Genomic DNA, 10,059 nt, shown 5'->3' with positions numbered 1-10,059 from the left:
TACCACTTTATTGAATCAGCCTGTTGTATTTGAAAGTTATATTTTCCACTAAAAAAATGATTCTTCCTCATTTCCTCCATCCTCCTCCTTTTCTTCCATTCTCCCTCTCTCCCCACCTTCTTCCCTCTCTCTCTCTTTACCTTCTTCCCTCCGTTCCTTTCACTTCTCTTTAATTTTTATTTTTATTCTGGGGGTAGGGGGAGCAAACACCCCCCAGTGGGGTGTGATCACACTGCAATCCTTCCTCCTCCATTCTTCCTTCTTGTCAAGATATTGGGCGCTCATCCCCACACACTCAACTCCATTAACAACTGTGCTATGGAGGCCAACCTTCCTTCTTTCTTTTAACAAATATTATTTGAGTATTTATTCTGTTAGATAATAAATTAGACATTGGGGATGAAAAGAGAATTCAGATACAGTGTTTCACAGAGGAAGATAGTACAGCGGGCAGAGCAAATATGCAAACAGAAAATCATGAGACAATCAGGTGCAGTGACTGTGACATCTACAGAGAACACAGGCAAAGGGGACCTGGCCAGAATAAACGGGGGCTGAACATCAGTCAGGAATGGCTTCCTGGAATGTGAAGCTGTACCTGAGCAGGTGCAGGTGAGTGCGGGTAAGAGGGCCAGCTTTCCTAGGCAGATATATAGTTATATAAGGGAAGGAACAGAAATCTGAAAGAACAGACAAGATCAGGCAACAGAAGCAGGTCGATGTTTCTAGAGTGCAAAGGAAGAGGCAGAGTAGGGCAAAGGATGAAGTTAGGGCATTTGTTAGGTGGCAGACCAGGGAGAGTCCTGTGCCATGTTAAACAGCTTGGCTTCAATTCAGTAAGGAAAAAGAATAGACTTGTAGAGTGCAGGACTGGACATAGAAACTAATTAAGAGGCTATACCACACTGGAGCGGCAAGAGAAAACGAGTGGCCAAACCAGAGTGACGAGGAGGAAACGGAGCCAGGGGATATTTAGAAGGTAAACTCAGCAAGCGCGAATGACTGCTTGGACATGAGGGGTAAGGAAGAGAGGTGGAGGAATTTGGGGTATCTGCCAGGTTTCTAGTATGTGTGATTGAATGACAGGAGTGCAACCCACTGAGAGATAACAAAATAGGCAGATGAACTGGTTCAGAGGAAAAATAGTGAGCTGATTTTAAACATGCTGACTTTGAAATATCAGTGGATTATAGGGTAGAGATATTCAGAGGCAGCTGGAGCTCAAGAGAAGGAGTGGAAAAGGCAGGTTTTTGGAGTTAATGGCATGTAGGTAGGTGGTTAAACCATAAAGTCAACCGTGACTGCTCAGGGGAAGTACACAGAATAAGAGGAGCAATGGGTAAAGAATAGGATCTTGGAGAAAGTGACACCTAAGGTTTGGTTAGGGAAAAGGAAGGCCCTGAAGAAGACAGAGAACAATGGTCAAAGGAATATAAGAACAAGAAGAGGAGGTGTTGTCATGGACACTAAAGAAGTGACATGTTTTGAAGACAGAGTCACTGGAAAAGTCCATGAGACAATCTGAAACGTGCTTATCAGCTTCGGCAGTCAGAACTTCACTGAGAGAGCTCAGCCAGAGCAGAAGAATGGGAGAGACACAAGTCACACCATAGTGGCTTAGGGGAAATAGAAATTGAAAAGTTAGAACCAGTGAAAATAGATGACTCTGTTAAGGAGTTGGATGAGAAAGAGAAGGATTTGAAGTAATGGGAGAAGAAGCTGGAGATGAAGTAGGTGTTATTTTTTTCTCTACATTTTAAAGAATCTTCTTTATAGGCTGAAGAGAGAGTCACTAAGTAGAGAGAACTTTAAACAGTGCGGGAACTAGGCAGGCTTATCAATGGGAGCATATTTTTGAGGCAATGGGAAGACCTTCAAGATACGAGAAATCTTGGTCTTGAACAGAGCAGAATGCTTCATCCTCTGAGCCGAGAGTAGACAAGAATGGGTATGGCTGGACACAAACTGATAGCCAGGTAGATAGAGGTTGGGACAGGTCACGATTGAGAGTTCTATGTTCTCAGTGAAGGTCATCAGTTGAAAAAAGAGGAATGAGGGGCCAACAGATGACTGGGGGTTAAGGTGCTGGATCTCACATGGCTAACTCTGCAGTTTGAGTCTCAGACACGGCAGTTAGAAAAATATGCTGGGTATGTGTGTGTGCATGCCCCAAATCCTGAAAGGACAATGGAGGAAAAGAGATTGTAGCATGACCATCTCTGCTTGGGAAGAGGGGGGCTTAATTTCTCACTTTCCCTCTCTCTCTGTCTTTCTCTGTCTGTCTTCAGTTAGCATACATGCCCTCTAGAAAAAAATAAATTAATTAGTAAACTAAAAAAGAAAAAGAAATGAGAAATGAGGTTTGTGAAGTCTTGTGGAGAGCGTGAAGGTTAAGAACCATCTTTGGGAGGATGGGAGAAGGAGCCAATGAAGGATAATTGAAACCTGACCAGCTAGGGCCAGCAGGTGGCATGGTGGTTAAGGCATTGAACTTCCACATGCCCAACCACAGATTGAGACCTGAATCCATCAGCTTGAAAATCATGCTAGGTGCATGTGTGCACATGCCCCAAATCCTGAGACGAGAATGAAGGAGAAAGGATTGCAGGATGCTCATCTCCCCTAGGGAGTGATTTCTCACTTTCCCTCTCTGTGTGTCTCTCTAGCAAGTGCACATGCCCTTGTACCAGGCCCCCACATATTTTAAGATTGCTTGGGATTTGATCTATGTCATCTCCCATAGGACACTATATTCTGGAGCTGGTAGAGTATACTGGTTATCCCTTATTTTACTCCTTCCCCCATCTTTGAATTATTGGACTCACTACTAATATTCATTTTCTTTATACTTATCTACAATTTACAAAGCATTTTTCCTTTTATTATATCACTAGGCTTCCGTGAAAGAGCTATGATCATCCCTATTTTACAGATTCCACATTCATTCAACAATTATTTTCTGGAATAAGCCAGGTATTACTCTAGCAACTGGATTAAAAATTGAGTACAAAACAAGTCCTCTATTCTCATAGGATTTACAATCTTGCAGGGACAGAGAGCAAACAGAGAAGCAAGCTGGAGGTAATGATAGGGGCTCTGAAAACACTGAAATGATGACATAATCAAGATGGATTAGAGTAGGGAGAGGAAAGGCTTCTTTGAGGAGGTGACCCTTGAGCTGCTGCATCCTAGAAAGGATCAGAATCAATCTGGAGTAGGCCCCAGGGAACAGTGTTCCAGACAGAAGAAGTAGCACAGCACGTTCAAGGACTCAAAAACTTGGTATGGCCAAGAGACACAAAATAGGGCCATTGTAACTGAAGCTTAGTGGAGAATGACTGACTGAAAAAGCAGGTAGAAACCAGATCAAGTAGGGCCTACCAGGCCATGACAAAGCAAGGTTGGATGTTATTCTTTTTTTAGAATTATTTCATTGAACTTTTATTTTATTTTTATTTTTAATTTGAACAGAGAGGGACAGAGGGAGAGGGTGAGGGAAAGTGAGAAAGAAAGTCGCCAGGTTTGGACTCGAACCATGGTTGACCATGTGGGAGTCCAGTGCCCTAAACCATCATGCCACCTGCTGGCCCCAAGGTTGGATGTTATTCTAATTGCAGAAGGAAACCATTGAGGGTTTTAAACAAACAACCGACTGCTCAGAGACATTATCCATGGATTTCTCATGCCCCTGAATGGTCCAGACCCTCTGAACAAAGGCATTTATAGCCAATATTCATATAAAGAGGCATTCTAGTATAATATAACTTAGAAATGCCCCTTTCTCTAGTGACATCCCAGGGTAATAAAGGTAAAGACCTTCTCTTTTCCCCTCTCGAACCATGGTTGACCATGTGGGAGTCCAGTGCCCTAAACCATCATGCCACCTGCTGGCCCCAAGGTTGGATGTTATTCTAATTGCAGAAGGAAACCATTGAGGGTTTTAAACAAACAACCGACTGCTCAGAGACATTATCCATGGATTTCTCATGCCCCTGAATGGTCCAGACCCTCTGAACAAAGGCATTTATAGCCAATATTCATATAAAGAGGCATTCTAGTATAATATAACTTAGAAATGCCCCTTTCTCTAGTGACATCCCAGGGTAATAAAGGTAAAGACCTTCTCTTTTCCCCTCCCTGAGGAGATTTGATTACATTCCAAAGTAAAGAGTAGTCTTCGTCCTTAGAGGTCATCAGTAGCCCTGTGCTTGATCAAATTTTCCTACTTTCTTGGTTCTTCTCCTGTGGCATACCCCACTCAACATGCGGTTGACATCTGGCCCCATCACATTGGGGAAACAAAACAAGATGCTGCTCTGACTGTTGCTTTTGCTGTGTGTAATAAATGGTCTTTTCTTTGACCCAGAGGTCTCTTGCATTCTGTGTGTGTGTGTGTGTGTGTGTGTGTGTGTGTTTGTGTGTGTGTATAAATTGACTCTAACAGTTTCTGACTTATCAATGACTTTACCCATTTTGCTGACAAAAGCTTTTCTAATAAGAAAATCAAGGGTTAGAGAACTGAGACAATTTGCCAAGGTAGGGCAGCACTAAGGTTCTCATTTGGATGGTCAACGCAAGAGAGCTTTTTTTAAATTTTAGGTTATTTATTTATTTCTTTCTTCCATGAATGAGAGCGAGAGAGAGAGACTGAGAGATAGCACTTTCAAAAGGGTCCTGATGCTATGATTCACACGCAGCCCATGAGCAGCATACTCAAGGTCTTTGGACACGAACCTGGAGCTTTCTCATGTGGCTCCACCTCACAGAGCATGCGTTTCACTGCTGTGCCCCTGTGAGAACTTTCTAGGTACTTTCTTAATGCTTTGAAGAAGTAATTGTCCTTTGAGCTTTCCATCTGAACTCTCCAGGTGTGTTATATAGTTTCTGTTCACAGACGATTCACACACGTTCTCTAAAGGTCTGTATACTAAAAAAGCTGTATAAGAACAGCCCAAAGGAACAAATACAAAGAAAGTCAGAAAGTTACACCACAGGCCTGTGAAAAATGTTAGGTAAATAGATTTGTTAAAGAGATTCTCTTTTCCTCTTTTTTTCTAACTTAATTCATCTACTTCTTCTTAGAGAGAGAGAGAGAGAGAGAGAGCACCTCTCTTGACAGGGCCCTCACACTCTGATTCACACTCATCCCCGGCTGGTCCATATCATGTGTGCACACATACTCCCAGAATGCCCAGGGAGGTCCTGGTATGCAAACCCAAGACTTTTCCAGTGTTGGTCCAGCTGTGCCACTGCTGTGCCATTGCCTAGTCCCTTATGGGATTCTTATTAAAAAGAAGTTTGAGAGATAGCAGGTGGTGTGGTTGTTAGGGACGCTGGACTTCCACTTGGCTGACCACAGTTTGAGTCCCGGACCTAGCGGCTTGCTTTCTCGCTTTCCTTTTCTCTCTGTGTGTGTCTTTTCAAACTGAAAATACAATAAATAAATAAAAGTAAAGCATTTCTATAAAAAAGAAGTTTGACGTTTAACGTATTCCCATGTGAACTGAGGTTCTTTATGAAGACGTTATATAAAGAGGCCTTTACATCTTGTGAGACCAGCCTTGTAGGATCCACACAACACCCACCACCTCCTCTCTGGGATTGCTCAGTCTATTGGAGTACAACAGGCTGCAAGTCTCCAGCCCACGCAGTGCACAGCACTCTGGAACTGCCTCCCACAAGGTGCTGCTCTCAGTTGGTGTGGATGGCTGTGTTTGGTTCATGTCACCTGGAGAGAGCAGCCACAAAGGGAAGACTCTCTAGAGGACCTTTGCTTGTTTGTTTGTTTTGTGTGTGTTGCATACAAAGCAATCCTCTTGGCTGAGTTCATTATCCCCAGATCCTTGTGAACATCTGCTCTCCAATAAAGAATAGCATTTGGATCCACATGCAAAATAATATGTATTTTTGGTTTGCAAAACAAAAAAGCAAAACAAAAATCAACTTTATTTTCTTCTGCAGTGACTTTTTTCCCCTATTGATCTCTAAACTCTCTGTACTCTCAAATCTTATAATAGTATTTCTGTTTCAGATTCATATTTTCAAAGAAACTTGCCACTTCAAAATTTGCTCTGCATTAAACTGCAACTTGTTGCAGATTTGTGCCTGAATGTAGATACTGGAAAAGTCCTAAGAACTGATCTCTTGCATCAATTACAACATTCTCTGGGTGGGTGTCAGGGCAGTGGTTCACAACCTTTTGTACTGAACATCTTACCAATTGTTAGATGAAAAACTGTTCCTATCATTATGGAAGCAAAAAAAAAAAGAAGAAGAAGAAAAAGAAAAATATGGTTTTTTAAAGAATTTGTTTTAACTTTTTTTTTTTTGAGAGGTTTTTGCTATAGGGCACGTGCACTCGCCAGACAGACAGAGAGAGACAGAGAGACAGAAAGCGAGAAATCACCCCCCAGGGGGGATGGCCACGCCACAATCCCTTCTCCTCCATTCTCCTCTCGGTATCTTGGGCACGCACACACACGTGCCTGGCGTGAGTTTTAAGCCACTGGGTCTGGGACCCGAACCGCTGTTGACTACATGGGAGTCCAGCGACATAGCCATTACGCTAACTGCTGGTCCCCAAAAACATGTTTTTGTCAAAAACATTTTCACATTGACATGCATCACCAGTGGCTTAGAACTTTATGAACACACTGCTTCCCATACAGGTGACTTGATAAGTTTAATTTACAACCTTCATGATTGATCCCTAACTCAGAGTAATTACCTTGGAAACAGGTATTTACTGACTACTAGACTAGGTGAGTGGCATAAGAAATCTTAATACATTATGCTTTGCTTACAGAAATACCTGAGATTGGGTGATTTATAAAGAAACAGAGGTTTATTTGACTCATGATTCTGGTGGCTAGAAAGTCCAACAGCAAAGGGCTGGCATCTGGCCAACCTGCGACACAACATCACTGATAGAAGCAGAGGGGATTGTGGGCATGTGTAGAGGAAGCAACCTGGGGGCAGCCATCTTCCTCTTATAACAACCTGCTCTTGAGAACACTAACCCCTTCTTGTGAGAGCTAGAACTCGAGTCTCTCTTGAGGCAGCTTTAACCCATTCATGAGGCTCATGTCTCCATGTTCCAATCACCATAATCCAATCCCTGCCTACTAGGCCTCACCACTTTGCATTGCTATTGGATTGGGGAACAAATTCAAAACATAAACTTTTGGGGGACAAACATTTGGGAATTCAAGAAGTTTGTCAAAAATGGAATTAAAATAAATTAATTTCAGTGCAAAATAATCTTGAAATACATGTATAGTTTTTTCATAATATGCATTTTCTGTGAACTTCTTGAAGACCTCATATATTTAAGATTTAGGTAAACTGTAAAAATGATGGTTTAATTTATTTCACTAGTGAGTATTTTTTTTTAATAATTATGTATTTTATTTTATTTTATTTATTCATTTATTTTTAAATTTGACCAGAGAGAGACAGAGGTTGAGAGTGAGAGAAAGAGGAAGTGAGAAAGCAAGCCACCAGATTCAGGACTCGAACCCTGGTCAGCCATGTGGGAGTGTCCCGCACCTTAACCACCACGCTACCTGCTGGTCCCCACTAGTGAGTATTTTTTAGACACATCCTGTTAGTAAGTTTTTACAGGCTACCATATGTTGTGATGCTATTTTCAAGGTGTTTTTTTTTTCTTTTTTTGCTATAGGGCACAAGCACTCACCAGAGAGAGAGAGAGAAAGAATGAGAAATCATCCCCCTGAGGTGGATGGGGACTGGCCATGTTGCAATCCCTTCTTTTTTTTTTTTTAATTTTTTTGATTCTTTACCCATTTTATTACTAATGATATGATAAGATTTTCATTTTAAAAATTATTGAAAAATATTATCTTGGCATAATATATTTATAGAAAGAGGTAACATCCAAATGTACATTCAATAAGCAATTGAAAATTCATTGGTGCAGTTCAGTTCTCACACTTGACATAAGATATCTCAAGTTTTAGTACATTACCTGGGCAAACTATCTGTTAGGGAAAAAAAGAAAAAAGATGGCATAGGGTAGCTGATGACATGCAACCATCTGCTGATTTTCTTATCTAATGCTCTTAATTCGCAGGGTGATCCTGTATTTAACCGTCTCACCCAAATGATTACTTCAAATGTGGAATAAGCATACCAAGAAGAAAGGAAAACTTAACATCAAATTTCAGTTAAGGGAGTGAAGCTCTAGAATATGAATAGAATTTTCTTCTAAAATAATTTTCCCAATATATGGTCATATGGAATTAGTTTTAGGATTCAGCCTCACTGATTAATGAGAAAAACTCACACAAATTAAAATGGTTGCATGTGAAAGGATTTTTTTCTTTCCCACAACAAAAAATTATCAGCTATATGCATTGCATGCTTTGAGCAGTGGCACATGTACAGGCCCATCCCTACTCTTACTAAAAAATACGTAGGGCATATTTCTTGGAGACTCATATCGATTAGATCAAATCATTGTCATTGAGGACATATTGCTGACTCTATTATACAGAATGTAATACAAAAATTAAATGGATAATACAAATTATCTAATAGTTAAGATCAAGTTAATAAGTTATACCAAAATTATCTGAAAATACACCTTCACTACTCAGGAGAGATTTATATCAACTTTTAAAAAAATATATAACAAACACGTTTTCCAGTAAAATTGATGATACCTTTAAGTTGTCATTTCTCTTAATGGGAGGAGTCAGTTTAAGTAGAACATAAACATCCCAATTCTTCCTGTGTTGGGTTAAAGTCAGTCATAAAGGGACTGGGATCCAATTTTATTTCATCATCCTTGGAAACTGGTGTAAGCCACACTGATTTCCTGGAAGTAGTACATGCCAAAGGGATTACATGACTGACATGATGGGTATTCCTTGGGGTAAAGTATATCTCCGTTTGGCTGATGTGCACATCCTCAGAAACAACCTTTGTCCCGATGCCACAATTATAAACAGGGTATAGAAAATGATATACACATGTGTGTATCAGAGTTGCAGGGCAGCCTGATCCCAGACATAGTTCATCATCAAGTATATACAGATCTCTGCATTGGAAAAGTGGGCTCACAGAGACCGTTACCCAGTCCAAGGAACAACTTATCTGTACATCAAGGTTCTTGGCATAAGGCCAAAATAAGGCAACGAGGAGAGTCAGGACCTCTAGAGCCATCTTGACCTTCATCTCAGCAGAGCATAAGACGACTGAGGAATTAGTATTGCAATTTCTTCTCTTCCACTTTTCTCTCAGGATTCTGGGTGCACACATCTATATGCCCATCCTGTTTTTCAAGCAGCTGGTCCAGGCTTTGAACTTCTCATTGGGCTATGTGGAATCCAGCAGCCTTACCACCATCCCACCAGGCTGGCCCTCATGATTTATTTTTAAATCATGAAATACTTCCCTTTTCCCCTTGCCTAATGGACAGGGTTCTTCCTTTCAGACTTTCTCTGCTCTCTCTCTCTGTCCACTTACACTTGCACTGGGTCTCACCTAGGCACAATGCCCTTCCTGTTTCTGAGAAACTCGCCATTTTTATATCTGAAACTTTTCCAAATAAAGGAACCTCAGAAAAAAAAAAAAAAAAGGCCTATGAGTCAATTTCTTTTTTTTTCCCCAGTGGATTTTAATTGTTTAAGATATCTTTTGATTTATTTTTTTAAAATTTATTCATTTTCTACATTAATTCACTATACACCATCACAACACACAAATGAATTTTCCATCCAAAATACACTGTGCATTGGCTCAATCAAGCACATCAACATACATGTTCTCAGCAAATAATTTTCCAATTCTTATGTCCTGCATACCTTGCCTTTTGCTTTGCCATCCTTGATTCCCCATCCCCCACCCTCTGCTATGTCCCATCCTCCTCCCACTTTGTCCCTGGCATCCACGGTTGCCCTCCATGCCTCCCCCCCACTCAATTGTTCTGCCAATGAACTTAATTAGTCTAAATATATCCAATAGCTAGCACAGCTGACACATACCTATACATGAACCCAAGTCTGACTTTAGGCATAAACCTCAGTGAGTAGAATG

General features: G+C 40.9%; 1 pseudogene; it reads right to left on the bottom strand.

Moving 5' to 3' along the window:
- Positions 1-8,721: 8,721 nt before the first annotated feature.
- Positions 8,722-9,186, bottom strand: LOC106734941 (oocyte-secreted protein 2 pseudogene; annotated as a pseudogene).
- Positions 9,187-10,059: the final 873 nt, after the last annotated feature.

The sequence above is a fragment of the Tupaia chinensis genome, unplaced genomic scaffold (genome assembly GCF_000334495.1).
Source record: "Tupaia chinensis unplaced genomic scaffold, TupChi_1.0 Scaffold000002_1, whole genome shotgun sequence".
Classification (NCBI taxonomy): domain Eukaryota; kingdom Metazoa; phylum Chordata; class Mammalia; order Scandentia; family Tupaiidae; genus Tupaia; species Tupaia belangeri.
This window is presented reverse-complemented; position numbering and strand designations above follow the sequence as displayed.